Consider the following 20,434-nt stretch of genomic DNA (forward strand, 5'->3'; position numbering starts at 1 on the left):
TCACTGGAAGTATGGAGTACATGTCTTTAATCTGTTGAGAAGGTTCTGTTCTACTTGTAGTCTCCTGATAGCTTTTACCATGAACAGCTGTGGAATTTAGTCCAATACTTTTTCTCCAACTACTAACAGGATCATATGGCTTTTTCCTTTCCTCTCTTAAAATGATTACTTTTGGGGGTGGATCTTCCAATGCTGAACCAACACTGCCATCCGTATAACAAAACCACTTTCTACATACTGCCAGATCTGACTTCTAATGGTTTGTTTTGTTAAACAAATTTCTATCTATGTTCATACTTTTTTCTTCTATTATCTTTGTCCAGTTTTAGGATTAGCACAATGTTGATTTCCTAAAATGAAGGGAGACGTGTTCCTTCTTTTTTCTGCTTTAATTGTTTGATATAATTTATCAGTTAAAATGTATATGAGCCTGTTGTTGTCATATAGGTAGGTTTTCAAGTTAGGAATATAATTTCTTTAGTAGGTGCTATTCAAATTTTATATTTCTTCAGAGTAAGTTTCATTAATTTGTCTTCCAAGGTACTTCTTAGAAGTTGTCAAATTTATTTCAAAAACGATGTTTGTAATATGCTTTCTATATCCTTTTAAATTCTGAAAAATCTGTGATAATGTCTCCTATATCTTGATATTGTAATTTAAAAATGTATAATTGATATTGTGTAATCAGAAGAAAACGTCTATAGGAGCGGGAGAAGTGGGAGGGATAGGGGAAAGGAAAAAAGAGAAAAGAAAAAATATGAGAAAAGGAAAAAAATGGAAACAAAGTCTTTGCAAATAGGGAAGGGTGGAGAGGGTGAAGGGAGGGCAGGGGAATGGGGAAAAAAAAATAAGAACCAAGATATTCATGTAATAGTACAATATCCCAATGATGAATGTAACTGTATTTTATCCCTAAAATGTACCTATAAACTTAATGGAATAAAAGCAAAAAAATAAATAAATAAATGAAAAAGAACTGCTAAATCCAATTAGATGGTTGCTTTTAAATAAACACATTTATTTCTTATTCTGACAGAGTCTAGCCCAAGGATGTTCCACAGAAGGATCTTTCCATCCTGTGGCTAGGCTATTTTCTGGGGCAGGAAAGAACTCCCTGTAAATCTCTGTAGCCAGAAAGCAAGAGAAGTTCTGTGAGGTGAAAGCTTAAGGACTATATCTGAGGCAGTAACTTCACTTTCATATACATTGACCAAAATTGAGTCGTATGTAACCACCTAATCACAGGGGAGGTTGTGATCTAAGAGAAAAGATTTTGGACTAGTTTTCTGGGGTTGCCATAAAGTATCGTCACAGGTTTAGTGGCTTAAAACAAGATCAGTTTTTTGTATTACATCTCTGTAGCTTCGATGTCCAATGTGTGTCTCACTACTCTAAAATTAAGCATTCTTTTCTCCATTCTTTTTCTGGGGATTCTAGATAAGAACGCATTCCTTTGCATTTTCAGGGTCCTACAAGTGACTGTTTTCCTTGGTTCCTGGTCCTCTTGGCCTGATTTTAAAGCACGAAGTTATCTCTCTGACCCGTCCCTCATTGACTATAGCTTGGAAAGGTTGCTTACCTTGGAGGATCCAGGTTTGGGTCCACCTGGGTAATCCAGGATGGTCCCTATTCCAGTTTTTCAATATAACCATACCTACCAATTCCCTGTTGTGCTGCAAGGTGCATATGCTGCAGTTGCAGGTGATTAGATGTGGACCTCTTTAGAGGGTAGTTCTGTGTTTACCACAGATTTAGGAAACACATTTCCCTGTGTGTCTTGCAGTTTGTTTCACATTTCCCTCCACACCTGCATTATCTTCCTCCTTTCTTTAGGCCCAAACTTCGGACATATTTTTTCTATTCACAGCCTCAAATTCATTCTTTCCTATCCACTTACAAAATCGAGATAACTCAGACGGTCACCTCATCCTTCCACTGCAACCGCTTTCAAAACTAAGGTCTTTTCTTTTTTGATAATTCAAAGGAGCAGCCTCAATTTTAGATAATAATATTGGTTGTGGTCAACTCCTCTTGGTTTTTTAATTTTGATTTTTCTATTAAATTTTTCTTTAGCGCCTTCTCAATCTTCATTAATTAAAAACATTGTTTCCTGTATCCATAGGTTTTTACCTTTTCTTATTTGGTATGAAGCAGCCATCTATGATATAAAATATTTCACACTTTGGAGTACACAAGATATACATTTTAATGTCCTAATGATGACAAACCTACCCGGCTAATCTGGATCATTGCTACTACTTTCTAAGGCCTTCCTACAGATCCTGTGGCTATGGAATGCAGATTTGCCTCAGGACCAAATACTGATTGGATATTTGTGCAGTATAATCATTTTATATAAATAATATCATTTAACAAAGCAATGAAGTAAGTACTCTTCTTATTTTCATGTCATAGGTGCAGAAATTAAGTTTCAGAGGGGTTAACTAATTTGCAAGTTCTTAAACGATCTGCTATGGTATTCTAAATAGCACAGCCCTAGAAGCACACTCTGTAAGAAAAGGTCAAGTAGCTGAGGAATGATTTGGTAAGCGGAAGTAAACAATGTTCACAAGCCAGGGTGTTAAGTTGACGTTTGTCAAACCACATTAGGGAAGAGTTTTCTCTTTGTCATTTTCCTTTTTCTTTTCTACCCTTATTAGGAAGAAAAATAAATCAAAATGAGTTTTTATGTATGATCTTAACCTCTCTCAATGTTTATCCTTCAATTGATTTTCTATGTCAAAGAATGCAAGGAAGGTAAAAGTGAATATAGCCACTAATTACTGCTCCTGCTTTCAGTGTAGTTGTTCACTCAAGGATGTACACTCTATGAACCATAAGGTGACTTTAATTTCTTCTTACATATGGCGTTGGTAGTAAAAGTCCCCATCTTGAGTTCTAAACGCACTCTCCTCCCATTTTGCATAGGACATGTCCATAGAAACATAAAGAGTAAGGCTCTGAAACTTTTGGGCATCCATGCAACAAGGAAGCATCTGCTAGTGAGTATTAGCCAAGCACAGCAGGGAATCTATTGTCTACCCTCCTTGTAATTTGCTCTTTCTGGTGTGAGTGCTTTCTCCTTTTGTTCTTATATGTTCTCCTCCTTTCTCTGTTCTTCTCGCACTTTTCTGTCTTTCTCCTTGCTCTTTCTTTTTCACCCTCTCCTCTCTCTCCTTTTCTGAGAAAAGTCTCCATTTTAGTCTGTGTTCAGAATCAACCTTACTTGTTCTGAACTGGTTAATCCATCCTCACTGTGAAGTTCTTCCAGCACTAGTAAAACCGCATACGAAGAATGCAGGATAATGAGAACACCAACTGACCCCAAGAGCTGCACTGTCAGAGACTGATGAGCCAACTGGATAACCTGACTTCACATTTTAAAAATATGTGCTTCTCATCTGAAAAACATATCAAATTTTTAGCAGGAAGTTCAGTATTATGTGGTTATATGTTAGAAGATTTAATGCATATTACATTTCTTGTACAGATAGCATGAAAACTCAAACCAAATAAAAAACCATTTAAAAACCGTGTTGAATTATTGAGTGTAAGCTTATACTATTCCCTTTCAACAGAGGATTTGAAGAAGATATTTCCAAACTGCACTTGTTATTTGACCCTGACTATTATAATTAAGGAAGTCATTCCTCCAAGAAATAATCTCCAATCATTTTTATATTTTTAACTCTTCTTAACATTTTTTTAACACCCAGAAAGCATGTTCTTTGTCATTGACTTGCTTAATTTTTGACTCCTCCATTTTAAATGATGAAAGATTTATGGGATCTAAAGAGTATGTCTCCTCCATTTTAAAAGAAGCTTCCTGATAACAAAGAAATCTTTGTATTTCCTGGTATACTCCTGACATTTAGCACTGAGCCCGGTCCTAGTTAAAGGCATACAAGTTAAAGCCACCCTCCAGTACTCCATCTGGCAATGTTCAGCAGAAAACTGCAGAAGATGGATTTTTGATATCATCCTATTGAGGTCTCTGTGAACAAATGAAATTAATGAAAGTGAGCCGGTAGGAGAAACTGAGAGATGCATCAGCAAATTGTCGGGAGCAATGCTACATAATTTTAGGGAAAAAATCATTTGGTTAGCCTAGTTCTCCTGCCCACAACCCAGCTATGGAATTCCGAGACATAATTGTATTTTGGCCTCCGGTCACAACTGAGACCTCAATGATCCGGTGATGCTGTCTGTGATTCTCCAGGACAAGAAACATCCTGGGAGTTGAAAACATCCTGGGAGGAACAAACATCTACTCAGTTCCTCCTTGTTCTTGTAGTGTTACATCTTATTTACGCAGGATGTACTGAACTCTCTGCAAGTCATCTGTTACATTTGTTTCTCCTGATGTACTGAATAAACGGTGCGGTAAGGTGGGGGCTTTCGTCATTGCTGCCCAGAGCAGCACTGATCAGATCCAAAGCTCAGCTTCTTCTTAGTCTCATTTTTCTACCTTTCCTGTAATTCGCCTTGTGCTGCCATGGCTAGCAGGAGACTAGGACTTACTGCAGAGGTTCTAGTAACGTTCCCTTTCCCTGTTCCCTACAGGAAATCAGCATTCCTTCAACAAAAATCAAGCCCAAAATAGCAATTATATACTGCTTAAAGTATAGTGATTCAGGGTATAAGAAAATTAAAAAGGACAAAAATTCCCTTTATACCCTTGAAAGCCATTTGGTTTGCAGTAGAGGGAAAAGGAATAAAAGAACACTTACTCATTTGTACATGTCTGCCTCAAACTTTATAATTTTATATCTTCAAGGTTATATATGTAAAATTGTTATTTTCTTAGAAGTAGCAGATTTGCAAAATTGTAGTAGAACTTTTGCAAAGTAGCACATTAACTGGTGGAGAGAGGTGACACGTAACCTTACCTTTCACAAGGTGCGATATTCTGAACATGCTACGGTAGGCCTCACCTTTCTTTATAAAACCATGTGTCACAAATGATGTTTTGGTTGATAATGGAACATATATATGATGGTTGTTCCATAAGTCTTTAAGAGAGCTGACAAAATTACTATCTTCCAGGGATATAGTAGGCATTTGAACATTCTAGTATAATGTATACTCGTGTTGACAGTGATGTCGGAGTAAAACAACCTACTTTACTGTTGATTATATAAAAGTATAGCACATGTAATTATGCCCAGTATAAAATACTCAATAATAATAAATGACTGTGTTATCATTATATATCATTATATATATTCACAGTGCTATACTTTCCAGGTACTTTAGAATATACTCTTTCTACTTATACAAACATTACAATCAAAGAGTGTGCCCTGCTGTGCTGGGAGCAACTTCATACATGATGTGTTCACCACTTCTCTTCATTCCATCATTTTCTATTTGATCTTGACTTGAGCTTGTGTTATTTAATTCATTATGTCCCTAGGAACAATAAGCATACACACACACACACACACACAGAAACACACCATATAGCCTAAGTGTGTAGATAGCTATCACATTTAGGTTTGTGTAAGTACTCTATGATGTATACATATGAACACAATCACATAATATTGGGCGGGGGATTTAGCTCAGTCATTCTGCCGCCTGCCTCGTAAGCACAAGGTCCCAAGTTCAATCCCCAGTACCAAAAAATAGAAAAAAAAAAAAAAACCCATAATACACTTATCAGAATGCATTGCCATTAAACATATTTCCTAAAGAGATATAAATGGAATCACCTTGTGAATCCACAAAATATGAAGGCAAATTTTAATAAATTAATGTTTGAAAACTACATAACTTAATAAATTTAAGATCTCATTTTGCTCATGAGTAGGTCTTAATCTAGAAGATAATTTATCTAATAATCTCACTCACAGAAATCTGTAGTTGTCAGACTGTGAAAAAATAGTCTTTCTTTTCTCATGAGCTATATACTACAAAATATCTTGAAATTAAATGTAATATATATAGAACACTGCTGTACTCAACATGTGGTAGTTTTCAACTTTATTTTGTAACTCAAGAAAATTAACCTCTATTATCAAATATTTTTAAATTAATAAATATAATCATTATAAATTATATGTTGATAAATAACTTATAGCTGCATTTATAAAAGTGGAGGCCTGAACCCCAGGTGGAATGGGACTGCAGACCTGACTACTTGAAGACAAAAATAGAAGGATCATTTGAACTCAGCAGAACAAGCCCAGCCCGGGTATGGAGCAAGGTCCAGACTCAAAAAATGAGACTTTCATGCTTAAATAGACTTACTGTGGGGCTTATCCCAATGTAGATTTCTATTGATATAAGAAATCATTTAACCAAAAATATCACTTAAGTAGACATGGATGCAAGTGATTATTATTTTATTTACCAATATTCTAAGTAGTTGAGCATTTTGTTGGGGGTAGTGTCATATAGAAAAATTCACTCCAAACTTTAAGGATCGTAATACAATAAAGCTGAAGTTTATTCAAAATGTAATTTATCATGCCTCTTGCTCCCAGGGAAGTGAATATTTAAAAATTCTCCAAAACTGAATCCATTTTGGTTTCTCTCAGCTACTTAAGTAGAAAAATTTTCCAATCGCCCATTTCAGCCTATTCTGTTGGTATATCTTTCCAGGGCAACCCTCAATTGAAATGTTCTTGCTAAAGGTCTAACTCAAATCAACTGCTTTCAATTGCCTGTACTCCTTTGTGTTTGGTCTGTCACAGACATTCAGAACAACTGCTGAGCATCCTTCTCATAAATGTTTCATATACTTGATGACAGTATTTATCCCTTAGTTTCCGCATATTTGGATTTTATTCAATATCTTTTTGGTTGATGTGGAAGAAAGGGAGATGGCATTTATGTTTCAAACTTCACTTTGCTGCCAGCTCTATCTAAAAGACAAATTGATAATGTCAGTCCTTGCTTACAATTTTCTAATGATTCCCTACTGCCTTCAAACTATGGCCCAACCACCACAGCACAGGCCAAAAGACCTCTCATTGTGTTATTTCTGCCTCACCACTTTCTGCCTGAATTCTTAGCAATAATCTTCCACTCCAATTCCAGAAACATTACAATAACTTTTGCAATATACCTTGCTATTTTAAAACTCAGTCCTTTTATGTTATTTTGTTTTCTCTGCCTAAAATGCCCTTCTCTGACTTCTTTGGGCCAATGACTACTCATGCTATGCTTGCTTTAAAGAACAGTTAAATGGATGCTTCTCATGCTCATCAAGGAGTTACTTGCTCCTTTGTTATTCCTGGCTTGTGCTGACTTCTTGCATTCCTTACATAACCTTGAAATATAATAATACATTTACCTTAATAATAATGCATTTTCCCCTTTGTACAGTGGAAACACTGAGGATAGAGTATTCTTAAATCTTACTATCTAGTAAATGATAGCTGATACAAGTAAAATATTTTTCTAACAATACCAGAATTACAAGGATAGGTAGCCTGGAAAAGTTCTACAGCTCAATATCACTAATGGATTTATTTCCCCAGAGATAGGCCTCCTAACTAATCTTGATTACCAGGTGATCACCAAATATCTTCTTAACTTCTAGGTGTCACATCTATAAACTTGAGAAGAGAAAGAAAAATGAATGAAAAAAAGGAAGTAGGACTTGGGGTTGACAAAGATTCCCTAGATTATTTAGAGTACTATCACTACCATTTCATTACCATGGTTATAGCTCATAATCATACCCTTGTTACAAGAGAGTTTGGGATAGTGATAATGCTGAACTGTAGATATTTTCTCCCCAAAGAACATGAAGGTTTTGATAGAGTGAAATAAAGGCAGATGCTAAAGGCAAGCTATGTCATAAACTCTGACTTTAGCACCTACACTGTGTCCAATAATTATAAGATAATTGAATGGCAAGCTGGCCAAACTTTTTTTTTAAGTACATATTCTCTAATTTAATTTGCCAAACTCACATGCATGATACCTAACAATAGTTATAGCTTTTAAGTAGTAGTTTCTGGTTTTCTTTTTACATTTTACACAGAATTTGAGTAAGATAAAAGGCATTTTTCTCTTTTAACAATTTCTTTTTCCTAATCTTGTAAAGACTTTAAATAAATAAATTACCCATACAACTATAAATAAAAGTGTTAGAGTTTCTAATTGATAAAATATATTTATCATTTAATGAAAGGGACATTGAGCTTATTGTATGCCACAAAATGGAATTTTGTGTAATAATATTAATTGCTAAGATTTTAATCCCATTAAATGTATTTTTATTTTTTTGTAAACTCTATCACCTATATTCATTGTTTGAAAAAGTAAAGTACAAATATGCTGTATTTACACTCTTTTAGTTAAAAAGTTCATTGGGCTATTGAACATGGTTCAAGTTCATTTCATTCTTCTCTCCACCTCTGTTTACTTTTAGCAACTCCTCATAATTTGATTTATGAAAGTAAAATAATTTTTCTAGCAAATGTTTATTGAACATCTCTTATGTATCAGACAATGTTCTACATTCTTGGAATACATTCAAAAATTTATGAATGGGTTATATGAAAGATAAATGTATTTTAGATAACTTTGTAAACCCATTCATATTGAGGTCACCTGGACTCCCATGTTACTAAATCCAATGATCAATTATCTGTTCTTATCTTATTTTAATGATCTGCATTATTTTGACATGTGATCTCTCACAAACACGACTTCCATGTTACCAGGCCAACTGCATGTGTCATCCAGGACAGTCTGCCTTTGAAGTCCTTCCACCTCCTTTTTTACATCTTCTCAGTCTCCTTTGCTAGTTCATCCTCATCTGCCCAAATTCAGCAAATACATTTTGTAGGTCTCTAAGACTCAAGCATTAGATTTCTTTTTTCCCTTTTCTTTCTTTTTTCTTTTTCTACCCATTATTTTCAGGTGATTTCATCTTATCTTATACTTTAACATACATCCTATGTGTTGAAAACATTACATCTCCAAACTCTATTCCATGTCCATTTGGGTACCTTTAAAACATTTCAGATTTAACATGAATAAGATCAGACTCCACATCTTTGTTCACACATTCCTATCCTACTAATTCCATAGTACTTCTAACCTCCATGAATGGCGATACATATTTTTGAGCTTTTCAGGCCAAAGTGCATATATTCTTCCTTAATCCTTTTTTTTGGTCACTCTGAATACTTACTACCTGTAAATTCTATTGAATTGAAGTTTAACTGTTCAAAATCTAACACATTATTTTAAAATCTTTTATTAGCCCAAGCTATCAATTTCATTCACTTGTATATTTGCAAAGGTTTTTCTAATTGACCTCCATACTCCAACCATTGCTCACTATATCCTAGACTCAACATGATAGTCCAAGGGATCCTGATGAAAATAAAGTAGATGATGTTACTTAGTGTTTACAATTTATCAGTATCATTTTTCTCAGTGTAATAGCCAGAGCCCTTACAATGTCCTACATGGTTTAGTTTTGTCTTCACCTGCAGTGATAACTCTCTCTTTGCTCCAGGAATATGGTTCTCTTTCCTGTTCATTGATCTTCCCACAGATCTCAAGCCTCTTGTACTTATGGTTCCTTGTCCTGAAATCTTCTCCCTTAGAAACCTACCTTCATTTTCATCAGTTTCCTCCTATGAGATGTACTTTCTAATGACTCTTATCAAGTGATCAATGACTACCCTATTCTAAACCTAGAACATACTGTACTTCTTATCCTGCTTAATATTTTACCATTGGCTTTATTAAAATCCAACCAACCAGTCCAATGTATATTCATGTTTATTGTCTGTCTAGAAATTCTGGAATGGAAGTAATTGTACCTATCTTGTTCACTGCTACATAGCATTGGAAATAGGGCTTGACATATGGCAAAAAGTCTATAAATATTTTATTTGATAGATAACATTGTAATATTTTCTTGACAAAAGCAACAGAGCCAACATTCTTCTAAGTTAAAATTAAGCATTTGATTTGTACATGACTGATTCAAAACAAAACTTTAAAAACTCTTTGTATTTGAATAACTCATCCAGTTTACAGTCTACCTTTTCCTTTTATGAGTTTACTAGGACTCGGGTGCCAAAGGAAATGTACCAAAATAGTACCTGTATCTGTTAATAATCAAATGAAGGCAATCAAAAAAATGATAACCAAGTATCTTTCCTTGTCATATGGGTCTGTCACAATTTAAATATTACTTAAATTTCTATAGTCTCATGGATTATAATTGTCTTTTATCAGAATAAGAATGTATTTATTTCAATGTGTCTTTTTAGATGATGTGAAGGTACTTGGTGATCTTTTAGCAGAACTTACAAACACAAATATGTATTAAATGCTTTTCTACTTAAAAGTTACATAGAAATAACCCTCAAAGACTGGACTGTAATTACTTCTAGTAATAAATTACACTATTACTTGCTTTTTTTCCTATTTCAGTGTGAAGATGGTCAAATTTAAATTTAAAAAATAAAAAGAACCAAGAAAGAAGAAAACTCCAAAGAAATATTTCAAAACTTGCTGACTCACATGTTTTGGAAAATAGATTTCTCTTTTAATATTTGGCAACACAATTACATTGAACAAAATGGAGTGTCAGTAATTTATGTTTACAGCCACCCTATTTGACATGTAAATAGCCTTGTACAAATACTAGCAGCTCCACAGAAATCTTAAAATAAAGCAATAGACTTTTGCTTTGATTTATTTCCAGTTTCCTTTGAGTTTTCCTCATTGTAATTATGGGACTACATTTTTTTTTGTACCGGGGATTGAACCCCAGTCCTTGCACTTGCGCAGCAGGCAGTGAAACCACTGAGCTAAATTCCTGGCCCTCCTCATTGTATTTATTAATCACCAATGTAACATCCACTGCTACAGGAAAAAAATATGCCCAGGAAAGAACAATTGTTTCGTGCCACCCTACATATTCCACTTAGGAATTGGGCCCAGCATACTAGCGATGTGAAGTTCCAAAATACTTTCTAAAATTTCCTAATTTTCAAAGATACTATACAGTGCAAGTAGCATTTTTGTAAGGAAGATGAGTTTAACAATTATTTTTTTCTGGATGAAAAATTCTAATATTTTAAAGAGTGTTTTGCTTCAATTTTAAAAACTTTGTTTGAAATAACTTTGGTTCATTTATCTATCTGAATACACATATAAAAAGAACAATCAACTGCGGTATGTTATAAAATAACTGTAACTGGTTAAAAAGAATATTTTTACACAAAATTTGACAGTCTTTTCATGATCATTATACTTTGATATAGAGCCCCAATAGGGTGGTGGAGATAATGAGAGAAAGAGAAAAGAGCAAACTTATTGAGAAAACTATATGTGGGCTAATACAGTGAAAGATTTAGGTCACTGAGAGTTTAACTTGAGTTACCAGCCTTTATGTGATCTCCTAACTGAATTATCTAAAGAAAAAGAGACGTATCTAGGTAGAAATGCCTCCTTATCAATCCACAATTAGAAATATAGTCCCCGAGTCTTTGAGATATTTACAGAATCAAACTACAGAAAGGACAAACACCGTGCCGAGGAAACTGGGAAAGATGTGAAAATTTGAATCTAACATATTTCTGAAATAGTTTCCTTTGAGGCACAAACAGAATAAGTAGATATTAGTTCATCACCATGTTCATTGCCAGATTGATCCACTGTCAAAATCCTTGATAGTTCTCTCACCTCCTTGCGGAAGGTACAAAAGCCAGCTATTTTCCATAAGGCATTTAAGGCCCTTTCTTCTGGCAATTTAAGGAGATATTTTTAGATAGCCTCACCTACAGCTGTCCTTCAGTATGTCCTTGTGAAATATATTATAATTTTTGTTAAAATTATACTCGTGGAGGTATTTGAAGTCTTGGGGATAATAACATTTCTCCACATCATAATGAACCCTGAAAAACAAATTCTGAGCAAAGACTATGACTTCTAGTTTCTAATCTTCCATCAATTTAAACAGTGTATCACACATTTTTGAAAATTGTGTCTAAGGGATAATTTTTCTCAGGATAACCACATAGAATAAATTTCTCTTTGTACATTAAATATGAGTGTGTAATTTAAGACACAAGGATACCTGGAACATACTGGCACAAATGAATCTCTAGCAAAAATGGAACGTAAAATTGTTTTCTTTTCCAGTGACATCCACACAAATTGGAATAAGAAGTATTCAAAAGTTAGCTGGGCTGGTGATACTCACCTGCAGGGAGGATTGCAAGTTTGAACACACCCTGGGCATCTTAACAATTTAATGAGATATTTTTTCAAAATAAAATATTAAACAGACCTGCCACACCATGCTGCACGGGTCACATGGTATCTGAATCCGAATGGCAGAGGCACTGGGAAAGGGCCATAAAGGCCATGGTTATGAGCAATAGAGGATAGAACAGAAGTGATTAGCAGAGAGGGGCTTTCGGAGGCTCCTCAATGAAAATTGAAGCCCCCTGGGAAAGTGAAGAAAATCTCTTCAATAAAGGGACACTGGACCATTGTGGTTGGTAAATTGGTGGGATCAGCACCTCCCATAGAAAACCAGACTCACTTAGGCAGGAGGACAGCTGGAACCTTGCAGGGTTCAATCCTGCAGGAGGTCAGTGACCTCAACTTGGGCCTGGCAGCCAGAAATTAGCCTGAATCTCAGTAGACTACAGTTGGCTTGCTGAAACTAATTGACTTATGTCTGCACAGTGCTGACCACATTGTCTACCAGAACAACAGAGACATATCCTGAGGGAGATGCCTTTCTTTCTTTTTATTGTTTTTGGTCTTGGTTTTGGTTTTTTTTCTCCTCTCTCTCTCTCTCTCTCTCTCTCTCTCTCTCTCTCTCTCTCTCTCTCTCTCTCTCTCTCCCTTCTTGCTCTTCATTTCTATCCCTCTTTGTTCTTGTCCCATTTTGAATTGTTTCTCTGTCTCTGTACGCTCTGGACTGTTACTATTATTATAGGAAGGTAAATACAATTTCTAGCTTAACTATTATTGTCAGTTTGTTCTGTTCGTGTCTCTGTTCTTTTTCTCTTTCTTTTCCTCCTGTCTTCAGGAGTTTCCCACAATTGCATAATTTCTCATGTCCTCTAACCTCATGTCTAACCTTTTCCTATCCTTCTGTTTCTCTATATCTCCCTCCCCAACCCCTTCTAAATCCTTTTTCTGAGGAATAAATTTGCTTTATTGAAGGGTTTATTTACTACAAACATATTTTGGGCTGGCCCTAGATTTTGATCTAGCTCACATGGTTGAAGGTGACAGATTAACTGCTACCACAAATTGTCATTTTCTAAGCTGTGTTTTTTGCTATTGTTGATGATGATTGTGTTAATTGGACTAAGGCATCTTGGTTGATCAAATCAATTGTCCTCCCTGGTATACTGAAAATGAGATTGCCTAAGAGTCATTAGAGACTCAAAGCCTAAAAATACCAGCTATACCTGGAAGATATCTCTGAGAAGCAATCACCCCATAAGGGATCTAAACACAAGAAATATTGACAATAACAATAAGAAATACTGAAATATCAGCTCAGGAAATAAAGTGAAAAACAGTACCAACAACAAAATTAGAAATGAGAAGACACCTTAGCAAGGCACAACATCAGACTTCCAACTCACCAAAGGCAAATTCTGGGGGAAACAAGGTAGAAAAGTCTGATAATCAACCACCTAGACACCATGAACTGATAGCACAGGAAGTAACAAAATAGATGAATGAGGCCCTAGAAAAAGTCAAAACAGAAATAATTTCCCAGATAACTACAGAGATGGTGAGCAGAGTGAAAGACATGATTAGAGGCTCTAGAACAAAAACAGATAAAAAAATAAAATAGATGATCTCAGGACCATGCTGGAAGCCATGAATGTCCAGCATAAGAAAGAAATGGAAACCATGAATGCCCAACATAGGAAAGAAATGGAATCCATGAAACACATTCAAAAAGATATCCAGGAGATTAAAAACTCCATTGAAAGTATTCACAGCAGATTGAGTGAATGTGAAGATAGAATATCAGATACAAAAGACAGGATGGTGGTTAGTGACCATGAAAAGAGAGACCTCTTGGCCTCTGAGTGACCAGTGGACTGGGGTGGAGCTGAGCCTCATGGAGCTGGTCTGCTGCCTCATCCCCACCCCAGGCCTCCAAGCAATTAGTGGAGCTGCTCAGGTGCCTGCAGCAACCCCCAGCACCACCCCCCACAGCTGCGCCAGTACCTGGATCCACACTTCAGAGGTACAGAGGGTCATAAAGGCCATTGTCCTGAGCTCCAGAAGATAGAGCAGAAGTGAACAGAAAGAGGGCCTCTCTTAGGCTCCTTGATGAAAACTGAAGCCCACCGGCAAAGTGAAGAGAATATCTGAAATAAAGGCACACCAGACCACCATAGTTGGTAAGTTTGAGAGATCACCACCTACCATCAGAACCTGGACTATCTTCAGGGGAAGGGCAGCTGGAACCTGCAGTAGAACCTTGCAGAGTTCAACCCTGCATCAGGTAAGGGAGCTAAACTTGGGCCTTGCAGCCAGAAATTACCCTGAATCTCAGGGGTCCACAAGTGGCTTGCTGAGACTAATTGACCCCAGATCCGCACACTGCTGCCCACATTGTCTATTGTGACAGCAGAGACATACCCTGAAGGAGGCCCTTCATTTTTATTTTTTATTTTCAATGTTTTTCTTTAATTTTTATTTTTTTCTAGTCTTTTCAAATTGTCCTTTTTTCTTTCTTCTACAGGATGGTGGTCATTGACCATGAAAAGACAGATCTCTTAAAAATAGTAAGGGACCATGAGAAATCAATCCAACAGCTCCTAGATGATGCAAAGAAGAATAATATAAGACTGTTAGGAGTCCACGAAAGATCAGGAGAAAGTACAAATGACATTTAAAAAACTGTTCACAAAATTAATGACAGAAAACTTCCCTAACAGAGCAAAAGAATTTGACATACAGAAAAGTGAGGCATATAGGACTCCAACTAACCATGATCTATGGCTACACCAGGGCTGGGTATTTAGCTCAGTAGTTCCACTACCTGCCTTGCAAGCACAAGGCCTAAGTTCCATCTTCAGTACAAAAGAAATAAAAAAGAAAAAATCTACACCAGATGTATAATAATCAAGATCCCAAAAATCCAACAGAAGGACAAAATACTACCAGCACTTAGAGAAAAGAAACATATCACATGCAAAGGGAAGCCAATCAGAATCGCAGCAGACTTTCAACATGAACCCTCAAGTAAAGGAGAGCCTGGAATGAGGTATTTCAAGCCCTAAAAGAAAACAACCTCCAACCCAGACTGATGTATCCTGCAAAACTATCATTCAAAATTGATGGGAAATAAGGTAATTCCATGACAAAGAACACCAAGAAAACTTCAGGAATACCAAATGAGCACTCCAAACAATTCTAAACAATATCCTAGAAAAAAAAAAAAATGAAGGTCACAACCCCATGAGGCACAACAGAACAAATCCATCCAGCAAGGCAAGAAATTAAAGAGAGGGGAGGGGGAATAAAAAAGAGCCAACAACAGGAAAACAACATGACAATGATAAGTCAATACATATCATTATAACCATCAATGGTATTGGCCTCAATTCACCAATCAAAAGAAACAGATTGGCAGAATGGATTAAGAAGCAAAATCCAACAATGTGCTGTATACAAGAAACACACTTAGTTCAAAATAAACTCATAGACTGAAAGTAAAGTTCCTATCTCCATGCTACAGGAACCCAGAAAAAAGGAGTAGCTATCTTATTTGCAGAAAAAGCATATTTCAAACCAAAACTAATTAAGAGAGACAAAGAAGGTCAATACATCCTTGAAATGAGAACAATCCAAGAGGAAGAGATGACAATCATAAATATATATTCACCAAATGCTAATGCCCCCAAATATTCAAAACAAATATTAAGGGGCATGAAAAACCAAATAAACACTAATGCAATTGCAGTGGGGAACCTCAGTATGCACTGTCAAAAATAGACAGATCATCTAGACAAAAAAACCAACAACAAAATACTAGAAGTGAACCGCGCTTTTGAACAAATGGACTTAATAAGTGTCTACAGAGTAGTCCACCCCACAAAATCAGAATATATGTTCTTTTTAGCTGCACATGGTTCATTCTCCAAAATAGACCACTTGCTAGCTCATAGGACATTTTTAAGTAAATGCAAAGGATTTGAAATTATCCCATGTATATTATCAGACCATAGTGCAATTAAACTGGAGATCAATAGCATAAGAAACTACAAGAACTTCACAAACACATGGAAATTGAATAACACTCTCCTGAACAACCAATGGGACACAGAGGAAATTAAAGAATAAATTAGATTTTTTTACAAATAAATGATAATGCCAATAAAACATACAGGAATTTATGGCACACAATGAAAGCAGTTCTATGAGGGAAATTCATAGCAGTGAATGCTTGTACTAGGAAAACAGAGAGAGCTCAAATAAACAACCTAATGGTGAACCTCAAGCTGCTAGAAAAAGAAGAGCATGACAAACCCAAAGCTCACACAAGAAAGGAAATTGTAAAGATCAGAGCAGAAATCAATGCAATGGAGACAAAGAGAATGATACAAAAAAATAAATGAATCAAAGAGTTGTCCTTTCAAAAGAATAAAGAAAATTGATAAACCTTTAGCCAACCTTATCAAAAAAAGGAAAGAAAAGACTCAATTCCATGCAATTAGGAACAAAATACTTGAAGTCACAACAAATCCAACAAAAATCCAGAGGATCACCAATACCTACTTTGAGAACCTGTACTCTAATAAAATGGAAAACACAGAATAATTGGACAGATTCTTAGATACATATGAATTACCAAAGTTGAACAAAGAAAATATACAAATTCTAAACACAACAATTACAATCAGTAAAATTAAAAATGTAATTAAAAATTTACCAACAAAGGAAAGCCCAGGTCCTGATGACTTCATTGCCGAATTCTACAAGACATTTAGAGAAGAACTAGTACCACTACACTTTTAACTTTTCAATGAAATTGAGAGGGAAGCAATACTTCCAAATTCATTTGTGGAAGCAAGGGTTACTTTCATTCCAAAACCAGGGAAAGACCCAACAAAAAAAGAGAACTGTAGGCCAATCTCCCTAATGAACATAGATGCAAAAATCCTTAATAAGATTCTGGCAAACAGAGAACAGAGGGTCATCAACAAGTTCATACACACTGACCAAGTCAGATTTATCCCAGGGATGCAAGAATGGTTCAACATATGAAAATCAATAAATGTAATACATTATATTAACAGAGCCAAGGACAAAAAACCATATGATCATCTCAATAGATGCAGAAAAAGCATTTAACAAAATCCAACACCCATTCATGATAAAAACCCTGCAGAAAATTGGAATAGAAAGTCTTTATCTCAAACTTATTAAGGTTATCTATGAAAAACCAACAGCCAACATCACACTAAATGGCCAAAAACTGAAAACCTTCACACTAAAATCAGGAACAAGACAAGGATTTCCACTATCATCACTCCTGTTCAGTATAGTTTTGGCAACATTAGCCACAGCAATTAGACAAGAGAAAGAAATAAAAAGAATAAAGATAGGAAAGGGAGAAGCTGAACTGTCATTATTTGCTGATGATATGATACTGTACGTAGAAGACCCAAAAAACTCTGCCAAAAGACTTCTAGACTTAATTGACAGATTCAGTATAATAGCTGGATAGAAGCTCAACACTCAAAAATCAATAGCCTTCTGGGCCGGGGATTTAGCTCAGTGGTTTCACCACCTGCTGCGCAAGTGCAAGGACCTGAGTTCGACCCCTGGTACCAAAAACAAAAAAAAATCAATAGCCTTCTTGTACACAAATAACAGACTCACTGAGAGAGAAATTAGTGAAAGAAATCCTTTAACAATAGCATCCAAAAACTGAAATATCTAGAAATCAATCTAATGAAGGAACCATCAGACCCATATATTGAGAATTACAGCACTCTGAAAAAAGAGATCAAAGAGGATATAAGAAAATAGAAAGACATCCCTTGTTCCTGGGTAGGAAGAAATAATATAGTGAAAATGGCCACACTTCCAAAACTGCTATATAGATTTAATGCAATAATGGACTGAAGCCCCAACAATATATTTCACAGAACTAAAGAAAACAATCCAAAAATTCTTTTTGAACCAGAAGAGACCTAGAATAGCCAAAGCAATTCTAGGCGACAGAGACATGGCAGGGGGTATTACAATACCCAACTTGAAACTATACTACACAGCCACTGTGATAAAAACAGCATGGTACTGGCAAAGAAAGAGACCTGAGGACCAGTGGAACAGATTAGAAGATGCAGAAACAACTCCACACATTCTCACCCACCTCATCTTTGACAAAGGAGGCAACCATCCTCAATGGAGGAAAGATAGCCTATTTAATAAATAGTGTTGGAAAAACTGGAGTTCTACCTGCCAAAGATTAAAACTAGATCCATATCTATCACCATGCACTAAACTAAAATCGAAGTGTATTAAAGATCAAAATATTAAAACAGAAATATTAAACTTGCTGGAAGATAAGTTAGGTAAAACTCTTAAAGACATTGGCATAGGAAAAGACTTTATGAACAAAATCTCAGTAGCTCGGGAACTAGCACAAAGAATCCACAACTGGTATCTCATCTTTTTAAAAAGATTTTGCACTGCAAGAGAAACCACCAGCAGAGCTAAGGGATAATCTACAATGTGGGATAAAATTTTTAGCAGCTGGACAACACAGGCACTATGGCATCTGTAGTTACAGTGAATGATGAAGTCATCAAAGTTTTTAATGATATGAAAGTAAGGAAATTTTCTACACAAGAGGAGATCAGAAAGTGAAAGAAAGCAGTTCTCTTCTGCTTAAGTGATGAGAAAAGACAAATAATTGTAGAGGAAGCAAAGCAGATCTTGGTGGTTGACACTGGTGATACTGCAGAGGACTTGTACACATCTTTTATGAAGTTGCTACCTCTGAATGATTGCCAATATACTTTGCATGATGCTATATACGAAACAAAAGAGTCTAAGAAAGAAGACCTAGTATTTATATTCTGGGCTCCTGAAAGTGCACCGTTAAAAAGCAAGAAGATTTATGCTAGCTCTAAAGATGCCATTAAAAAGAAATTTACAGGTATTAAACACTAGTGGTAAGTAAATGGCTTGGATGATATTAAGGTCCGTTTAATAATTGGAGAGAAACTGGGACACGATGTAGTAGTTTCCCTTGAAGGAAAACCATTGTAAAATGAAGTCAAGTGCTAGCTGGACCATAAGGGGCTTTCATTTTTCCAGCTCAGTCCATTGGAATAGTATTAGGTTTTGTTTTCTGTTTTCTACCTTTCCTCTGCACCCTTCCAACACAATGAATGAAGGAGATACCATTCATTGAAGCAGCTTGTCAGTGATTGCCATTAGACTAACACCATTACTTCTGTGGTTACTTTTATGTACAACTCGAGGAATGCCTTCCCATTTACATTAGCCAAAACAACTGGTTATATGCCTCCTTTGCTTGCAAGCACTACAGTGAATGTGATTGTCAATGTGACTAGTTTAGAATACTGCAGAGGATAAGCTAATGGAATGCCTTGAAAGTATTAGCCACTGGTCAGATAGTAAACTTTTTTCAGTATTATTTATAGTTGCACATGACCGTAGTTCTGTGAGGTGCGCAGCATTCATACACTTCACCTGCCTTGGCAAGCCTATTTTTTTTGACATGGCAGCACAGATATAACATTATGCATTAAAAGCACTTTTTTGTAATGAGTTTAATCTTCTGAAAAGATTGTCAATTACATTTCATTAACTGTGTCATCAGTTTATCCTAGTACCTCAATGTTCATTCCTGTTACCTGCGTATTTTTAAATAGGAATTACAGTATTAATGCCTTTGTGTTTTCTATTGAGTGTACACTACTGAATAAGTGTAGAAGTTTTATGTTAACCATGTGAGTCTTGCAACACTAATGGTAGTTTGAATATCAGTCATGATGGCACTTTCTGTATAAAAGAACCTTAAATGGAACATTGTTTTGTGATCAAACTCCCTACCCTCACAAAAATGGCCATGTTGCATTAAAAAATGTGGCATATTATAAAAAAAATTTTAGCAGCTGTACCTCAGACAAAGGACTACTATCTAGAATTTATAAAGAACTTTTAAAAATCAGATCCCCAAATTTAAAGACCCAATCCAAAAATGGGCCTCTGAAATGAACAGACATTTCTCACACAAAGAAGTAAAAGCAGCAAATAAATATATGAAAAAATATTGAATATTACTGGTCATTCTAGAGATGCAGATGAAAACAACACTGTGATTCCACCTCACCCCAGAAAGAATGGCTGCTATCAAGAAATCAACCAATAACAAATCTTGGTGGGTTGTGGGGAGAAAGGAACCCTTCTCCATTTT

General features: G+C 35.7%; 1 pseudogene; it reads left to right on the forward strand.

Moving 5' to 3' along the window:
* The first annotated feature begins 18,610 nt into the window (after positions 1–18,610).
* Positions 18,611–19,663, forward strand: LOC101712084 (cofilin-2 pseudogene; annotated as a pseudogene).
* The last annotated feature ends 771 nt before the right edge of the window (positions 19,664–20,434 follow it).

This window comes from Heterocephalus glaber, unplaced genomic scaffold (genome assembly GCF_053883595.1).
Source record: "Heterocephalus glaber isolate CG9 unplaced genomic scaffold, H.glaber_assembly_v1.0 deba00000347, whole genome shotgun sequence".
NCBI classification, from domain to species: domain Eukaryota; kingdom Metazoa; phylum Chordata; class Mammalia; order Rodentia; family Bathyergidae; genus Heterocephalus; species Heterocephalus glaber.